The sequence below is a fragment of the Papaver somniferum genome, unplaced genomic scaffold, assembly GCF_003573695.1.
Source record: "Papaver somniferum cultivar HN1 unplaced genomic scaffold, ASM357369v1 unplaced-scaffold_125, whole genome shotgun sequence".
Lineage (NCBI taxonomy): Eukaryota > Viridiplantae > Streptophyta > Magnoliopsida > Ranunculales > Papaveraceae > Papaver > Papaver somniferum.
Genome location: NW_020621603.1, coordinates 17,997,111 through 18,015,729, shown reverse-complemented (window position 1 = coordinate 18,015,729; position 18,619 = coordinate 17,997,111). Strand labels below are relative to the sequence as shown.

Sequence of the window (18,619 nt, the reverse complement as noted above, 5' to 3'; positions counted from 1 at the left end):
ACCCTAAACACTAGAACACCAAAATCTTCTCTCTACAAGTTTTTCTCTCACACCGATATTGACCTTTACTGTAGCACACGATCCTCCCTACCAAAGAGACCAAAATCCTAAGCATAAGGTTTTACCACTCTTCTAGGTTGGATTTCTTACAAACCTACAATTCTAGTCCTATATATAGGGAACACAAACTTGGCTTACCAAGTATTAGTCTCCTATTAGGAAACCAAAAGCTTTCCTAATATATTTCCTACTCTAATTAAGAAATCCACCTCAATGTGGAAACATACCATAAATAGGAAACCACACTTTTGCTAACAATCTCCACCTCGGATCATACGTTCAAGCATGAGACGATCACAGGAAATCCCCTCCATATTCCACCAGAGTTTTTCACCATCTCTATATACCCGTAGAATTATTTTTGAAGCTCACATCTGAACTTCCAGCTTCGTAGAACCATCTTTTCGACCAAAATACCATGACATTGATAAAAGTCTTCAAACCATCTTCTTCATGAAGAACACTTGTGAAATTGATCATGTTTAAAAAACACCATGAAAATCTTCAACCACCATCAACGAATCCTTGCACATACTCCACCATTGATCAACAACAGAACCATCCAGAAGAATCACCGCCAGCTCCACCTAACCAGTAAGCTAACAACATATTGAACTCTAACCCAGAAAGGAAGAATTAGCTCCAATATCATACTCCAGCACATGTCGTGATTACCGTGTATCTGAAACAAACCATCAGACATCTCCACTGTCTTAATCCTTTGAGCGATTCCCAAAGCCATCACCAATCTGACATACTTTTACCACTATCACACCCAACATACTCGCTCAGAATATATACCGTGTGAATGTCCATATTACCGTGGTACATGCTTCCGAGATCGGGCACATTCTTGATATTACGTGCAAGACATTAAGAATACTTTAACATAGACTTAAGAACATAAATCTATAACATCTCGTGCATAACTTCGAAGCGTTGCTGGACTTGCTTCTATATGAGACCTCACTGTCTCAAACTTTCTTCAAACTTTGTAACCCATTATTCATAGTGTATGGTTACTAACACCCTCCAATAAGTATGTATGTATTCCACCTCACTCAGCCTTATTCTACATCCCATACTACATCATAAAACTAAACGAAGAACATACACTTCTACCAAGTTAAACCTCTGATTTGTAAATCACATCACAAACCCATCTTTGTGTAAATACCGGTTGAAACATTATCTTCAAAAAAGAAATTTTTCCACCCGAACAATAAACCATCGTTCAATTCCAGGTTCAATCACACCAGCCCGTCCTTGGCTCTGATACCAATTGTTGGGAAAATTGGCATCCCGAGCACAGCGGAATCACAGGATCACAAAGGACAATTGGAGATTTAAACCAAATATGGGAGAAATAATAATAGAGACAGAAGATAAACAAGAAAACACACAACCACAACACAAGATATATGTGGTTCACCTTTACAGGCTACATCCACGGCCAACACCACCAGAAAAACTTCCATTAAATCAAAGACCATTACATGTTCTTTCGCAACCCAAGACAAGACCAAAGAGTTAACAAGACATACCCGAGAGCACCATCGAAGAAAATATAGGAAGCAATTCTCTAACCATTTCACATAACCAGCCTCATGTCTTCTCTTCTACACCGTCTTCATAGTTGCTACTAACAGAGGAGAAACATGGAAACCGTCTAGAAACTTGGTTTAGGGCAAAGTCCTAAACCCTAAACACTAGAACACCGAATCCTCTCTCTACAAGTTTTTCTCTCACACCGATATTGACCTTTACGGTATCACACGATCCTCCCTACCAAAGAGACCAAAAACCTAAGCACAAGGATTTACCACTCTTGTAGGTTGGATTTTTTACAAACCTACAATTCCAACACTATATATAGGGAACTCAAACTTGGCCACCAAGTATTAGTCTCCTATTAGGAAACCAAAACCTTTCCTAATATATTTCCTACTCCAATTAAGAAATCCACCTCAATGTGGAAACGTACCATAAATAGGAAACCACACTTTTCCTAACAGATACTGAAGAAACTAGGTGAACTATAGGTTTAGTTGCTTGGTCTCAACTATACGAAGCTTGTTAGATTTTATATAGCTGATTAATTCTGAGAGTATTCAATTCTGGACTAGGTCCCGCGGTTTTTCTGCATTTGCGGTTTTCTCGTTAACAAAATCTTGTTGTGTCTTTTACTTTTCTATTTCCGCAATTATAATTGTTTATTATAATTTAAACTAAGTTACACAAACGTTAACTCTGTATTACTTGATAGTGATCCGATAGAGTTTGGTTAAGTCTGAACCTATTATCAAGTAATCACACTTTAATTGTTGTATTGTCTCGATCTCTTATCCATAGACGATAACACAAAGTGTGAACACCGATTTATAGTATTGTCTCGACTTTGTCCATAGACAATCACTTTGGGTAAGAGGACTTATAGGTGGATAAATTAAAGATTGTGGTGTATTCGGGTACCCTCGTCTTTTCAGTTTATATTCTCATAGAAGTATACAAGACACAATTGAAGCAAAATCGATTTTGATTCACTCGAATCAATTCATGAACGTTATATCCACGTTTTGCAAAAGATTGCATTCCTTATTATATAAATGTATTAGTTCATGAACTAACCGATTTTACTCAAGTATGCAAACGGGTACGCATACCTAACACTAGTGGAAAACACCAGTTTCGCGACCGTCAGAGCAAGTCATAGATACCATTCAACTGACTTGGTTTAACGGTCGCGGAAGTAGTCGTTGTTTGAGCGTCTTTTCATCTATGACGTGGCTCTGTGGGTCGTGGAACAACTCCTATCAACGACTGATTTTAACGGTCAAGGTGTTGACTGTTATCAGTCGTACATATACATTTTAATATAAAAAAAATAGATTCAGATTGGCTGACTTGCCTGCACCAAATCTGTCTGAGCTGAAACAAGTCTGAAGTCTGACTGAGACTAAAGTGAAATTCAAATTACAAAATTACAATCAAATGAAACCTGGATTCATACATTCAAATGTCAATTTATTTAAAAACCAGTATTCATTGTACAATTCATACAGGTTGAAATTGCAAAATTTGAAGGAAATGAAACCTGCACTTAGCTTCAAAATCAGGGGGAAAAAATCCTAAATTTGCATCAATACAAGTATTAGCTGATAGGTTCACATTTTTTCTTAAAGACAATTCTTAAAGACAAGTGCAAGTCTGAATACCCTAGTTTACAATGAGGTGTTGAATCAACTTTCTTCGTCAGAGCCGCCTCACACATAACATAGAGACGTTTTTGTTTCTTTGTTGTGAACCCAATCTCTGTTAAGTATAACACAACCCTGAGCACGGCGCATGATTCTGACGGGACTTACGTGTAATATTTGATATGAAACTAATCACAATGGTGAACTCAGACAGAGTTAACATAAGGACAAATTTGAGATGTTAAGGCAATATTATTACCTCCCTGCTTGTCCCGAAAGTAGTGATCTACTTCCATCAGCTACAAGACCTTTGAACCTAATTAAAAACTTTTGCCTACACAGAATTCTCCCCCTCTCACCAATAAAAAAAACAGAAATATAAGAAAGGTGATGTATCGATATCATCAAGCTTTACTTAAAGATAGTATTATAAAGACACGACACCTTATGATGTTAAATCAAAGTAAAGCTAACCCGGTAGCTTAGATGATAACGAGCACATAAAACCATTAACGGATTCCTGTACCTTTTCATGATCCCAAACATTCAAAATGCCATCCTCTGCAGCACTGCCAGATGTTGATAATTATCTGGACACCACTGGAAAATGAATATAGATATTAGTTAAAAGATGAAGAAACCCTATATATGTGTAATAAGATAGCTAAAGTGCTGCAACAGAGAAAGAAAGGTACTATGTCGAACCTGAACGCAATGAACAAACGATTTGTGTCCATCAAATTTGTACATAGGGGCTCCAACACCATCAATTGTGAGATTTATACTGTCAAACATGCAAACAGAAGTATCAGCCGACCAAATCCAATAACACAAAAAATATTATCAGATTCATCATCAAATCTTATCTATGACTATGAGAATATGATATTTAAAAATGTCACCCAAGCTTCCGTAAAATAAAACATATGAGAGAACTGGAGGGGTTTTCAGGTACTCCACAACACCACCAACTTGTATTTGATGAACCCAATGTCTGTCAAGTACAACGACTTCTGTAATAATGGGTTTTTGGGCAGGCAACTGCTTAATTTGAACCCATTAACTTAACTTTGTCAGCAGGTAAAGCATTAACTACTTAGTGCCAGGAGAAGTAGTATCTATTCACCAATCCTCAAGTTGGATGCCCAAAACCCACTATTTCAATTGGCTATTTAGAATATTCATACATGGCAGTGAAAAAAAATAACTAAAAACCCGATATAGAGGCTTTATCTGTTCAAGTTGAGAGTATCAGCAAAATTAAATTCGTAATGGAAAAATCCTAGGGAAAGATATTCACGCCCACTCTTAGGGGAATTCTCCTAACTAAATTGTATTTACCTGTAGCAGGCAACAAATTCATCAATAACATCTGAATAAAATTTTCACTTTAAATGTGCATTACTAATCGTAGGTGAAATATGGTCCGTGAAAACAACTAAGACAAGAAACAAAAAAATGATAATACTACAATTCATATCTGATTCAACGTATACTTAGATTCAAAATCGTACAAAAAAGGATTCAAATTCTGAATTCTGGTTTCAAAATCAAATATTTCACTCTTCTCATTAAACTGCTAACATCAGGAATACTAGGAAAATATAAGGAAGAGTTTCCCACTAAAGATACAAAAATCTATATCACCTTCAAATTTGGACGGCTAGCTGAGAGTATGTCAAGTGTTTGCTTTGCTAGTATGTTGTCTGGTGAGATGTTAGCATATAGCAACATATCTGAAAGAGCAAGATATCATATTAAAGAGTTCAGATCTCAGTATAGCCAACGAACTTTGATGTAGTGACACTTAGTAGCTAGAATAATAAATAACCAATTACCTGAGTTTTGCCATCAGGATTCTTTGGAGTAGCCTCAATCACTTGCAACATCTGTATAATGCCTAAGCCACCTGCTATCTGATGAAACAGGTTTAAGAATTAGATGTTGTTGCAAGAAAAAGTCCATGTCATGATAATCAAAACAATCAAATACGAAACTCCTCAGACCTGGAAACTGAGCTTGAGGCTCAGAAAGCATTACGGGAAATTATGAATAAATGAAAAAGAGCGAGTAACCATCGCAGAGATGCGAGAGATGCTGGACGTAAATGATCAACATTCAGCTGGGTCACCCATTTGTTTTCTGAATTGTGTTATTACTTATTAGCAAAGAATAAAGTTTATTACCTTGAAAGCTAGTAGTCCAAGAGCAAAAGCCCATGCTCTCGTATTCGAAAGGCTTAATTAGTAGATGATTCAATGTCTGAAATGAATGGGGGAGCTTGAAGATGTTTGACTAATCCATTACAGCACCACCATCTAAGCATCTATAATTATATTCACCTAAGATATGACCGACTGAAGCAGGTTCAGACTAAAGATGGAAGCAACATGCTAAGATCCTTCAACTATGGCAAGAAAAAAAAGAAGAGAGAACAATAAGAAAAATCACCACGAAATAGACTTATTAACCGCACAAGCTACTTTGAGCCATATGTAATAGCAAAATCGAAAGAAAAAGTAAACAGTGAAGACTTTAAAGTGTGTGTTTTCTTATAACCTTTACCTATTATGATTCAAACATGATTCCCATCCCATATTTATCATATGCCATTGTCTAAACCAAATGTGGTCTTAAATTTCCACATGCAACTAGTCGAAGGAAAATCGGTTAATTATCCAAGCAGTTATCAATAAATCAAGACATTGGAGGATAATGTAAGTACTAGATGTATAATTACAGCTGAATGAAGGACTAGACTGAAAAACAAATATATTTTTCTATCAAGTCCAAAATCAAAAAGCTCTGAAAAGAATCATTTTTTAAGAACTAGAAAAAGACTGTGATCAATTTCATAAGAGGTTTAATCCTACCTTAAATGTGAGCATTGATCCAGTTATGCTTATTAAATCAACTCTGCCTTCAGTTGTTATTGCATTGGCTACAATACAGAATATAAAAATATGTGAGAACACATGCAAAGAGCTTGAAAAGAAACCAAACAAAAACCAGAGATATACAAAGCACCCAGCAGAGTCACAAGAATTACCTAATGAACAGACAAAGGTCATGCTATTGCGGATCGAACTTGGAATGCAGGTGCACCGTTATGAAGTTGATTAGCATTTCATGCATTTCAATGTTATGTACTTAATTAGAAAATAACACTACCAGATGATCTACAGGACAAGTTATATCCAAATAAGCTACAAGACAGTTACATGAATTGCGAATAGCTCTCAAAAAGCCCCGAGAACTCTATGCAGTGAGCCTATTTGACTGGTCAAGTTAAGTTATGAGGTAAAAGATTATAACTCATATGCTTTCACTCACAAGCAGCATACCAGCGTAAGGTCTTAGTAATTCAAACTCAGAATGGGGATATGAGTGAAGTATCTTTTGAATAAGCCAGAATTCAGTCCCAGGCGAGCAACACAATTTAACGCATTTCCAGTATTTCCACCTCCTTATATTCTCCTTGATGCTAACTGCACAATTCAGGTGCAAGGTTCATACCAATGTTAATTACGAAGACCTTGAATTTGAGATAAAAACAGAATAACAGACAAAGTCTAGAACCTCAAACTCACCATTGTAGAGCCTCAAAAGTTGTTTCCCAACAGAACCATGTGGCCAAAGCAACCACACCATGCGCATAACCTTGCCAAACTTTCATCTTTCCAGCTGCTTTGGCCTTCTCCCTGAATTCTCAAACAAGAATGTTACTGAACCACCAGCAATGACTTACATAATAACACTAAAACCATACGAATAGCATAGAAGCAACTAGTAGAGAAATAATACTTAGCGTTGTTTTGAGATCGAATTGATGTTATTGCAGGTCTCCTTGCATTCTTCTTGTTTTTGCGATAATACGGAAATAACCTTCTGAAGTGCCACATTATCCTGGGATAAATGTTCCAGAAGAGTTCAGATAACTAACCTAAAGCAATCCCAATACCAACATGAAAGAACAAGCTCAAAATAAATCCAATAAGATAACAAAAATTAAAGAAGAGAGCAAAAACTAGACCTTAAGCAAAACTGCTCAAAATTTTCACAATTTTCATGGATTATTACGGTAATAAAAAGAAGAGAGCATACCACATTGTCCTTCTTAGCCATCCCTTTAATCTCCTTTGACTAATTGATGATCTACAAACACAAAAACTAAGCAAAATTAGCAAAACTTCAGCATAAGATTAATGCATACAGTAAGGCAAATAATTTTTTTCAAAATAAGCTCAGCAAGGAAGAAAGTCATGTATGCTACTAAATCAGAAATTCAAATACACGGAAATTCAAACCAAAAAATTTCGATACGAAATCAAAACAAAAATCAACGAAATTTGTACAAATACGATTTACAGAAACCCTAAAAAAATCTCAAATCAAAACCCAAATTTATTTCAAATCTGAACAGAAGTTGTATAAAATGGAAGTCTCCAATAAAATAAAAGTAGATCGGTAAGTTACAAACCTTAACAACAAAGATGAAAAGAAGGTTCAAGAAGAATGAATCGTACCTAGCCTCTTTGCTTTGTTCTGTGGTTACAGGTTTAAATAGGGTTCACTGGAAGAACTTGGATTTTGTAGAGTAGATGAAGAAGATGGAGAAGCAGGCTGGGTTAACGAGCAATGATTTTGGTTTTTTTTTTTTCTTTTTATTTCTTCTGATTTGTTTGAGTTTTTGGTTTGCTGTTGAAGTTGAAGAAGATGGAGAAGAGAGGCGCATCTAGAGGAAAGAGAAAAGAAAATAGAAAGAGAAATAGAATTTGTGGGTAGGAAGATAAGGAGAGAGAGATGGGGAATTAAAATAACTTATACCGCGACTGTTTTTGACACTCTGGGATATGCTCCGTGTTTTTCTTAATTCTTAGACGATTTTGACCAGTCCGCGGTTAGTTGACTGCCATTGGGGATCGTGGTGTGGGTTGAGAAAACCCGCTATTCCACTAGTGTAATTAGTCGGACTTAGTTTGGGTTCGCCAGTATGTGAACGGGTACGCATACCTTCCAAACTCAGCAGAAATTCCCAGACCTGAACTTCACGCCAGTACGTGTACCGGTATGCGTACAAGGTTCCCGGACTTTCACTAAACCAACCAGTACGCATATGGGTATGCATGTTATGGTAGAAAACAACAAGATCAGAACACGCAACTACAGAGAAATAGTTGGGTCTGGCTTCACAATCCCAATGAAGTCTTCAAGTCGTTAACCTACATGGTTTTGGAAAAACCTAAGGTTAAAGGAGAATCGACTCTAGTCGCAACTAGTATCACATAGGAGCTGTGGGGATTAGGTTTCCAAGTTGCTAGAGTTCTCATTTATATAGTCTTCAAATCAGGGTTTGCAATCAATGTTACCTTGGTAAGAAAGCATTCAATATTTACCATTAGATGAAAACCTGAATAGACTCAAGCTAATATTTTCAATGTTAGATCGAACTTAGATTGTTATACACAAATGAAAAGTGACTTAATTTAGATATGAGTAACCGTACCTAAACGTGTGCTCCTTGTTGGCTCAACAATAGTTAACCGAAGTTAGCCATATGAAAACTTTCATATCAACCATATTCATCTTAACCATAACTAGTTCAAATGACTCAAATGAAACTAGTTCTTCAGTTGTTTATATTCCCATAGAAGTATACAAGACACAATTGAAGAAAAATCGATTTTGATTCACTCGAATCAAATCATGAACATTATAGCCGCAGTTTGCAAAAGTTTGCATTCCTTATTATATAAATGTATTAGTTCATGAACAAACCAATTTTAGAACATAACCTACTCAAGTATGCAAACTGGTACGCATACCTAAGTAGTCGGACTTAGTTTGGGTTCGCCAGTATGCGAACGGGTACGCATACCTTCCAAACTCAACAGAAATTCCCGGACCTGAACCTCACTCCAGTACGCGTATCGGTATGCGTACAAGGTTCCCGGATTTTCACTAAACCAGCCAGTACGCGCACGGGTATGCATACTATGGTTCCCGGACTTGGACTACATATATGGAAGTACGCATACTATGATTTATCAAACCAAGGTCAAGTGTTCTAAACTCCATTTCAATCATTGAAACATTCTCGGAAGACGACAATAGCTATCTCACACAAACTATTAGCTTCAAAGCAATTTTCAAGTGATCGAATTATCAATACGAAACATTCCGAGTCTACATCAAATGACTGTTTCACACAAATCATGCAAGATGTTACCAGGTGATTTTCACATGATCATCTTTTGACTTTCATCAATAATATAAGATGAACTTGGTTGAAGCAAAAGCTTACCAGCACATATTTTGAGAAATATGTAAGCGAGTTAAACTCAGCTCGAAATATCAAATGTGTATAATCGAAGTCTATATAGCTATATAACTTTTGTCACAAATAAGAGATAGAGTTGCTAGAATTTTGAGTGATATATGAGTTCAAGTATCCACATACCTTTTGTTGATGAAGTTCCACAAGCTCCCCTTAGTAGTTCTTCATCTTGAATCGATGAACTCCGTGAAGTCTAAAGCTCAACTAAAATTTCAATCCTAATCCGAGACTTATCTATAAGTAGACTAGAAATCAAGACTTATAGTTTTGGCAACTAAACTTGACAAACAAGCTTGAGATAGCAACGCTTGCGAGTTCGACCGAGCAATGCTCTAACAATCTCCCCCTTTGTCAATTTTAGTGATAAAACTATCAATACATATGGATTAAAAAATAAATAAACTTTGTAGCTTCTCATATTAATGCTTGATCTCCTTGGTTCTTCAACATTACTCGAAATCTTCGTCACTTCCAAGTACTCCAGTGATTCTGAATGTGTTCAACTCAGCGTCATATTTGTTGAAGATTCGTAGCTATAACAATGAGAAAATAGTATCTCTCAATCATTGTTATACAATGTCATAGTATTATCACACAACATCAAAGTCTAATTGTATCTCAACTTTAACAACAATACTATGGTGATATGTATCACTCCCCCATAGTCAATACTTCATCTCACATGAAAACTACTCCCCCTTACATAATGATCTGTAAACCATATGTATTTGTAGCGTGAACTACACAATAATCCTCCCCCTTTTTGTTAATATAAATTGACAAAGGTACGAAAACTAATGGGATCCTAATGAAATTTCCATAGAGATACTTCATGACCATAAGAGAACATATCAACGATGATTTCACATAGTCGAAACTAGTGTATTCATCAAGGAGTTTATAAAGATGCAAGAAAACTCCTATAATATTCCACAGCCGCACTCCCCACAAAGATTTGGCAATTAACCACAAGTTCAAAAAGAACTCTCCCCCATAAAATATCATTCCCGGAAGAACAACAAGAGCGACCTTACTTCACAAGAAAAGAAGGATTTTTTAGGACATTAACAAATCACACGAAACATGAATTTGTACACAAAATACTCAATTAAATTAGCCACAAGAGAACCAAAATAAACATATCACACCAATGTCAGAAAAAGCAGAACTGACAACCAAAAACTATATGCAGTAGGATATTCAGGATACCCTATGAAGACACAGTCAACAATTTTGGGTCATATCTTAGTTCTCTTAGGAGGAGGAATAACTACCTTATCCAAATACCCCATACTTTGACGTATGCATAAGAAGGTTGACTATCTTCCATACTCATATGGAGTTTTATCTGATCCTTTAAAAGTTACTCTATTTAGGATATAACAATTTTAGAGGACGACCTCCCCTCACAAGTTGGTGGTTAATCCTTTAATCAACATGGCATATATCATATCCTTAATAGTTCTGTTCTTACGTTCAACTATACCATTAGATTATGGTGAATAAGGAGGTGCGATCTCATGAATAATGTCAGTTAACAAATAAAGTTCTCATATATGAGTTTCATGCTCTCCATCACGTTCAGACCTAAACCTTTTAGTGGTAACATATACTTCGCTTTCAATTTCAAGTTTATACTCTTAAGGCTTCTAAGGCATCATCCTTACCCCTAAGAAAGTATACAAGAAAGTACCTCGTATAATAATATGTGAAAGTTATAAACCACCTTTTACCACCTTAGTTTGGGTTGATTTTATGTTGACTAGGTCTAACTGAATGGACTATTTTGCTAAAAGGTTTTATAACATATTTTGATTCTACAAAGATTTAACTTTTGTGTTCAATATCCAAACTAAATTTGTGTACGCAGCCTACGCTAGCCAGTTTATGCATTGACTTATAAGTTCACGGTTCCAAGTATACCATGCAAAACATTCAATCACACAAAAGAAAACACAAAAATAAACTATGTTCACTTCATTATTTTTCCGTTAAGCTTATATAGACCCTAAGTCTTATGACCGTGCCTAAAAATCACTTCCCTTAGTTACGATAAGTTTTCCAGATTCAATTAATATCTTAAATCTTTTACCATCAACAACAGAACAAGATACAAGATTCTTTCATATGCTAGGAACATGAAAATTTCATTCAATGTGGAAATATTACAGATATGAGCTTCTGATCGACCTTTCCCTTTTATGCAACCTCTGTCGCAGATGAGTTACTCATAGTGTTTCTCAACATCCCCTATCCTCTGATAGGAGGTGAACAGGTCTCTGTTTCAGCAAACATGTTTGGTGGCTCCAGAGTCCACCCACAGTCTCTCACATTGGTTATTAAAATAACTTCTGACATCATGCCACTGAACTCGTTCTAGTTTGTTTCAACCAAATTAGCATTGACTTTCTACTTATTAAGGTTTTTACGTTGTCTACAATTTACTGTCGTATGAACAGGAATTTACAAACAATAAAATCACCTTTATTTAAAGTAATGCTAGATTCAGGTTTACAACACATACCTTTCTTATGAAGACTACGCTTAGATTTGCGTTCGATGTTCTCACCTCTGCCAACTTTGGAAGATTTATTTTTAGCCACATGCGCCTATTATCCATGTCCCTCGCAGATGACATCTTTATTCAGAAACCACAATTTCGAATCGGAAAGTAAAATATGAGTTTCGAAGATAACATCTATATCTACAAACTTCGTTTGAATCACCATTTCAAAAAACTCATGGTTACCCCATAAAAACTAATTTAGTCAACAACAAATTTCTGCTCGTCAGAATTTTTCAGGAACGTTTCTCTGTTTCGTAAAATATACAAAAAAAAAAAAATACTTTTGCAACTCCAAAATTCTGAAATGTTATGTGGGTAACTGTCAGGATGTCTACTACGTGAGGTCAAAAGGGTTCATCCAAATTTCTTCTAGATTAAGAGATAAACTTGAAACTCTACAGCTGACCAAAATTTCGTTTTTTTTTTCACTCCACAATTAACATCCATGATTCACAAACCAATCAATCATTTTCGATTATTACAAATATTAATGTCTTAAGATTTTTGGGTGAAATAACCAAAAATAAACAAAAATCAAATAAAAAAAAGTTATTGAATAATCAATTATGATAGTCTTGGAATTACAATAGAACAGACTGCGTGATCCTAGTCCTGGCATCCAAGTTGTGGCATGATCATATCATGCGACCCCAAGTTGTAATAAACTGTATCTTTCCAAGGATCATATCCCTCTCTTCCAAGTTGTAGTAAACCTCATCTTTCCACAGAATGTCTAGTATAATTCATCTGAAATGTCCTCTGGTTTGATATTAGCCTTGTAATCTTTGAACCCCCAGCCATAGATTATTAATGTTCTTTTTGCTTATTTTGCCAGAAAATAAGCAGATTTGTTCCACCCAGATGGCAGCCTTGTAAGAGTTGATATATGCAGCTTTCCTTGGAGTATATCAAGGAGAGGTGACTCATCTTTGGAGGAACCCTCCTTAGTTACAAAAGGTACCATGCTCATCATACATCTCTGGCAAACATTATTAACCTTTAAGCCACTGCAATTGGGTTTAATGCAAAAACCATAAGCAACGTGGTTGAGAAGCTGAATAGCTATTCTAGAATTGCACTGCACACGAGGACTAGTACAACCATGTTTCAAACCAATTTTGATACCAACATCAATTCCCTTCAACGCTTGATAAAGATAAGTTACTCCATCCATCGCGAAATAGTCTGAAGAAGCTATTGGATTTGCAGACATATTGCGCACAACAACTCCATATCCTCCGTAACGCATCTTTGCGTTAAAAAAACCGCACATTGACCCAAGCAGATTCTATTGTCTCGCTTTCCTTTAGCCAAGTCAGCTTCCAGTTTGCATATTGGGATCATCACTTGACTTGAAAAGCACAAACTCTTTAGGAATCACTTCAGGAAAACCAGATGGAGCGTCATGGGCACCATCTAGTACAAGATCATCAAAATCTTCAAGATTTCCCACATCACAGTTAGTATCAGATTCACCTATTCCTTCCTCATAGTAAGAATAGCTGATAGAGGAGAAGCAGTCGAAATCCGGAATAAAACTTGGAAGTTCATCCTGGAAAGTACCCAGGGTTTCTTCTCCAAAGAACAAATCTTCCTCATCAAGATAAGTAGTCATATCCCTTCTTCCAAAGGTATATTCAACATCACAAAAAGAATCAGGAAGAGGAGCCTGAAAAGAACCCTCCTTCGTAATCATATCCCAGTTGTCTCCTCCAAAGATAATATCTTCACTGCAAATCTAGAGGAAAGACGAGAATATCAGTAACGAGTCAGGTGATGAGTCAAACCCTACTGACTCAATTGTATACACATATACATGACTGATATAGCTTAGTAGCTTAGGATTTTCATATATGTAAATAGAACTAGGTTGGCATGCATGATGGTAGTAGTAATAAGGCAACAAGTAAAAATGTTACAATAATAATGATACTCGTGATGTGAGTTCGAAACTCGTCAGCTGTGACGATATAGCATTAAAAATCTAAGTGGGCTTAGTAGTTATGCAGAATTAAAATTATTTTTCAAGGGAGCTATTTATTTTACTTATAAAAAGTTATCCTTCAAAAAAAAAAAAAAAGATTTGGTAACTTTCAAAAATTTGGGGGTTGTTGGAGCACTTCTAGCCACCCTCTAGACTCTAGTTCTCGTCAACATTAAAATACTTCGTCAATAAGGAAGAAGAAAACATTAATAATGATTAGTGATACCGTTGTTGTTGTGCAGAATTGGATTCAGTTTAAACCAAAGCGACAACAAATATTAGAATTGATATCCTCCTTCTTATGTATCCTTAGGTGCAAGCAGCAAAGAAAAAAGAGAAAAAGCCTTTCGTATTAGTAATTCTCTTGTTTGGGGGTGACATATAGTTATAGTAATTCCATGATAGGAAATAGGAAAGATTAAAATATGAGCCTATTATAAATTCCTTCCAAATTTCGGAAGTAGTTTTGAGTCATGAGTCAACCCAGAAGTCAAAGAAAAATAATTTGTCTGTTCGATAACTAAAAGCTAAAATAGATTGTTCGGCAACTAAATGCTTTTTATTTTCCTCCAAGCATCCAAGGGCTAATTTTGCCGAACATAAAAGAATAATAAGCTACTGCTAGTTGTTTTACGATTTGTTTTAGACCAAGGGCTTATTTTGTTTTCAACCCAAACCAAAGCTGGAACATTGGAAGTGTTCGTAGAAATACCTAACTGAGCATAATTATGGAGTAGTTTGAAATTTTAAAGAAAGGCAAGGGAGGTTGAAATTCTGAACTCGGACTTCGATACAAGCAACAAACAGTATGAATAATGAGTAAGTCATAAAACTTTTTTGAGAACATACAATAGTTCAACTTCAAGCAGATACAAATTATTTAATTTGTCATAATATCCAGGGCCGTCTCATAGTTCTGGAGGCTCTAGGCGGACTCTAAATTTGGGATTTTTATATATCCTCAGTACGCTAGAAAAAAAAAAAAATTTTAAAGTATTTCCATACACAACCTTTAAGATAAAAAAACAACATTTTATTTTTACCCTCTATGAATATTTATTTATATCTAATATAAAAAAAAAACTTTAAGATCTTCGTTTCTTGGTTTTACAGAAAATAATTAACATTTCAAATCGATGTTTGTTTTCTATACGAATTATTTAAAGTTTAAGGAATTTATTTCTTAAAAATGGTTACAAATGCCCAAATTCACAATGATATTATATGTGATACGAAAAGAAAATCAATCATATTGCACTAAAAAAAGTATATTAAAAAGATATTCATCAACAAAAACAAAAGTCAATATAATGACACATTATTTTTTCACACATAAAACAAATTTTGACAATTAAATTAATAGCATCGCGAATAGTATATGTAATCATATGCTTAAATTTTGTATACAAATAAAACTATTCATATGCAAATAATCAAATGCAAGAGTATAAATCATGTTACAAATTTCGCATTTGTAAACTAACTTTTTTTTAAAGATATAACATTTTTCTTCAACAATTTAAAAGTGGCGCAATCCATATATTATATAAATAAATTTGGGGTGTTGTAAAACCTAAATTGAAAATCTCTTTAGATTTTATGAAAAATGTAAGAAATTGTTAATTAAAACTTTACTGTGTAAATAAAATTTACGATCTGTAATATGGGTAAGCACCTATTACCTCGATTTTTTTTACATACAAATAATAAAAATATGCATGATAATGGATAATAGAAAAATATCCAAATTCATCGACTCAACCGTATATATTAACATATATCAGTTAAAGTTCATGCATGTTTTTAGTATGTCAAGTTTAAAGTTCATGCATGTTTTTTTCTATAGGTTCTGTAATGAAAAATTGATGGTGTACTTGGTACCTCATCTTTCAATGTGTAATGCAAACAATTAATGTAAATATTGAAACAATTTAGGTAGTTAGAATGAATCCAAGGATACACAACACTCATTTGTTAATGTTGTTGGATTACTTTGATGATGTTATGTAGTTGTTTGAATTTCAACTTTCTTATGTGTTTATCATTTGGAGTCTTTGGACAATGCATAATAGGGTTGTCATGCATAATGTCGACAGAAGGGGAGAATCTGTCCAAATTTGAAAGTTTGTCAAGGTATTTAGAACCCGGTAACAAGCATAGATGAGAACTAAAGAACTTTTCACACTCAGATAATTTTTATAGATGAATGTTTGTAATACAGACACATGGGATGATCCGCTGAGCAGTGAACGTACATGAGAATTTTGAAAGATACATATGAATTGTTAAATTTTAGTTATTAAAAATTGGAAGAGTTCATTCATAGTATCTTAATTTTTTATAATAATATATTTATCTGTGGAACATGCTCATAATAATAGCTCAAATCCTTGTAGGATTTTGTATATCAAAGATCTATCAGGTAAAAGATAGTCTGGTCGGGCTTCAGGAATCCCAGGTGAATTCTTCAAAGTCGTAACCTAGTTATGTTTCACAAAGAAACCTACGTCTGACTCTATCCGAAACTAATATACATCGTGTACGGATTGAGATTTTACTTTGCAGAGTGTCCTCTATTTACAATAATGAAACATGCTAGATTGCTTAAGGTTCAAGAAATTGTTTTTTTTTTATCAAATCAACCTCGTGAACTAGTTTTCATGCTAAAGAATTACTTTGATCCCAGACAAACTAAAGTACTCAACATAGACTGCTTCCAAATATGGAAACCATGTAAGCACGTGAGAAGTTTGTCTTGAAATACAAAGAAGAATATGCACCCACAAATATTTCGATTAAAGAACCGTGCATAAAAATTAGCTCACGAATAACCAAGTATGGTTCGTGAACCATCAAGAAATGTTGGAGTTCGGTGACACCCAAAAACAGACCACTTCGTGCACTAAGAAAGTGGTTCCCGAACTCTATATGTTTGAACTGTCGAGAAACATAACCAACAACACATAGCTCGCGAACTGAAAAATTAGTTCATGAACACAAGAGAAAATTTCAAAAAGTGTCTGGGAACACCTTAAAATTACATAGTTCGCAAACTGAAAAATCAGTTTGTGAACACTTGTGCACCTTGGAGTTCAGTAACAAAAAAAAAATTCATAGTTCACGAACTAAAAGATCAGTTTGTGAAAAGTACAATTTGACGTTTTTAGGCTTATATTTCGCATACAAAGTTTTTGGAACAATAAAAATTATTCTCAACCTTAGAAGTTAGAATACCTATGAACATCCAATGCTTGAGTTGATATCTTCTTCTTTGTGATTTATCATATACCAAAGCCATGCGACATTGTCTTAGAAGATTGAATGGTAGAAATAATGAGTAAATATGATAGTCAGTCTTCACATACCATTGTCAATGAAATTCTCGCACATGTCTCCGTTGTTCTTCATTTTTAAAATTTTTGAGGGTATTTAGTGATTTCTGATACTCAACTATCATGCTTTAATCCAAGGCCGAGACTGACTTTGGTATACTGTAAATCAAGATATAGTTTTGGTCCTCTAACATCGGCAACAAGCTTGACATACCAATACTTGTGGGTTCAACCGAGCGATGCTCTAACAGGGATCTTGATTTCAAAGAGTTGATACTTGATGTTTTGTTCTTTTCCACTTTGATGATTTTTGTTATAATATAATTTTTCCATTAATTGTAGTATCAAACTTACAGTGGGATTTTTCTGCAAAAACTCCTCAACTACCATGATCGTATTAATTCCACAACCTCTAGGAACAATTTTAGTAGTAGAAACATGGGCCATACTTATGGTAGTCAGAACAACAACAAACAGACAATGATTTTTTATTTTTTTGCTTAGAGTCTAACTCATAAAAACTCATTCATTTCACCCCATATTCCGGTCGAGACACCATCTTACTTGCGAAATATGATCAACAAAATCGGAGGCATGCTACGATCCCTTATTATCATGCAGTCCATAATATTGATAGAGAGGCCAACCAGATGGCTGATGTACTAAGAAATCAGACGGCATACATAAGTCAACAAAGATCTTCTGGAAATAGCTTTTGGGAATACGTAGGCCCTGCTTTTTAAGATTATATGTAACTATGACTTAATGGGTTATAACATACCCACTCGTATAGTTTAAATCTATATAATATACTTCAGAAGAAAGAAGAGGGATTCTAATGTTCTTGCATAAAAGTGTGCAAAAGCAAATAGCTAGATGGAATTGGAAAGCAGTAGGTGGTGCTTAGAGCACAAACAACATCTAATGCTCCGAAAAAAAAGGAAAAAAAAATCATGATTAAGAAAAACTAAAATTTTGGGCCTCAACAATGTGCGGCTCTAGGTAATAGCCTAGCTGGCCTGGTCTATAAGACGGCTCTGATAATATCTGATAGAAACATTTTGTTGTAATTTTTGTTGGAGAAAATGAGTTTTAATTAAAAGATTTTATGGTCTTGGTATGGTTTGATCTAATGACCTAAGG

General features: G+C 34.9%; 1 long non-coding RNA gene across 7 annotated transcripts; it reads right to left on the bottom strand.

Annotated features, from left to right (window-relative positions):
- Nucleotides 1–3,067: 3,067 nt before the first annotated feature.
- Nucleotides 3,068–8,021, bottom strand: LOC113331619. Of its 7 annotated transcripts, none has more exons than XR_003351072.1 (12): nt 7,784–8,021; nt 7,362–7,412; nt 7,062–7,163; nt 6,848–6,958; nt 6,307–6,745; nt 6,131–6,198; nt 5,823–5,908; nt 5,444–5,664; nt 5,096–5,173; nt 4,905–4,993; nt 3,963–4,041; nt 3,068–3,857 (listed from the first exon to the last, which is right to left on the bottom strand). It is a non-coding gene; the product is annotated as an uncharacterized LOC113331619 (long non-coding RNA). The 7 variants fall into 7 exon arrangements; XR_003351073.1 differs by lacking the exon at nt 5,823–5,908 and having other exon boundaries at nt 3,068–3,372; nt 3,517–3,857; XR_003351074.1 differs by lacking the exon at nt 5,823–5,908 and having other exon boundaries at nt 6,307–6,436; nt 6,602–6,745.
- Nucleotides 8,022–18,619: the final 10,598 nt, after the last annotated feature.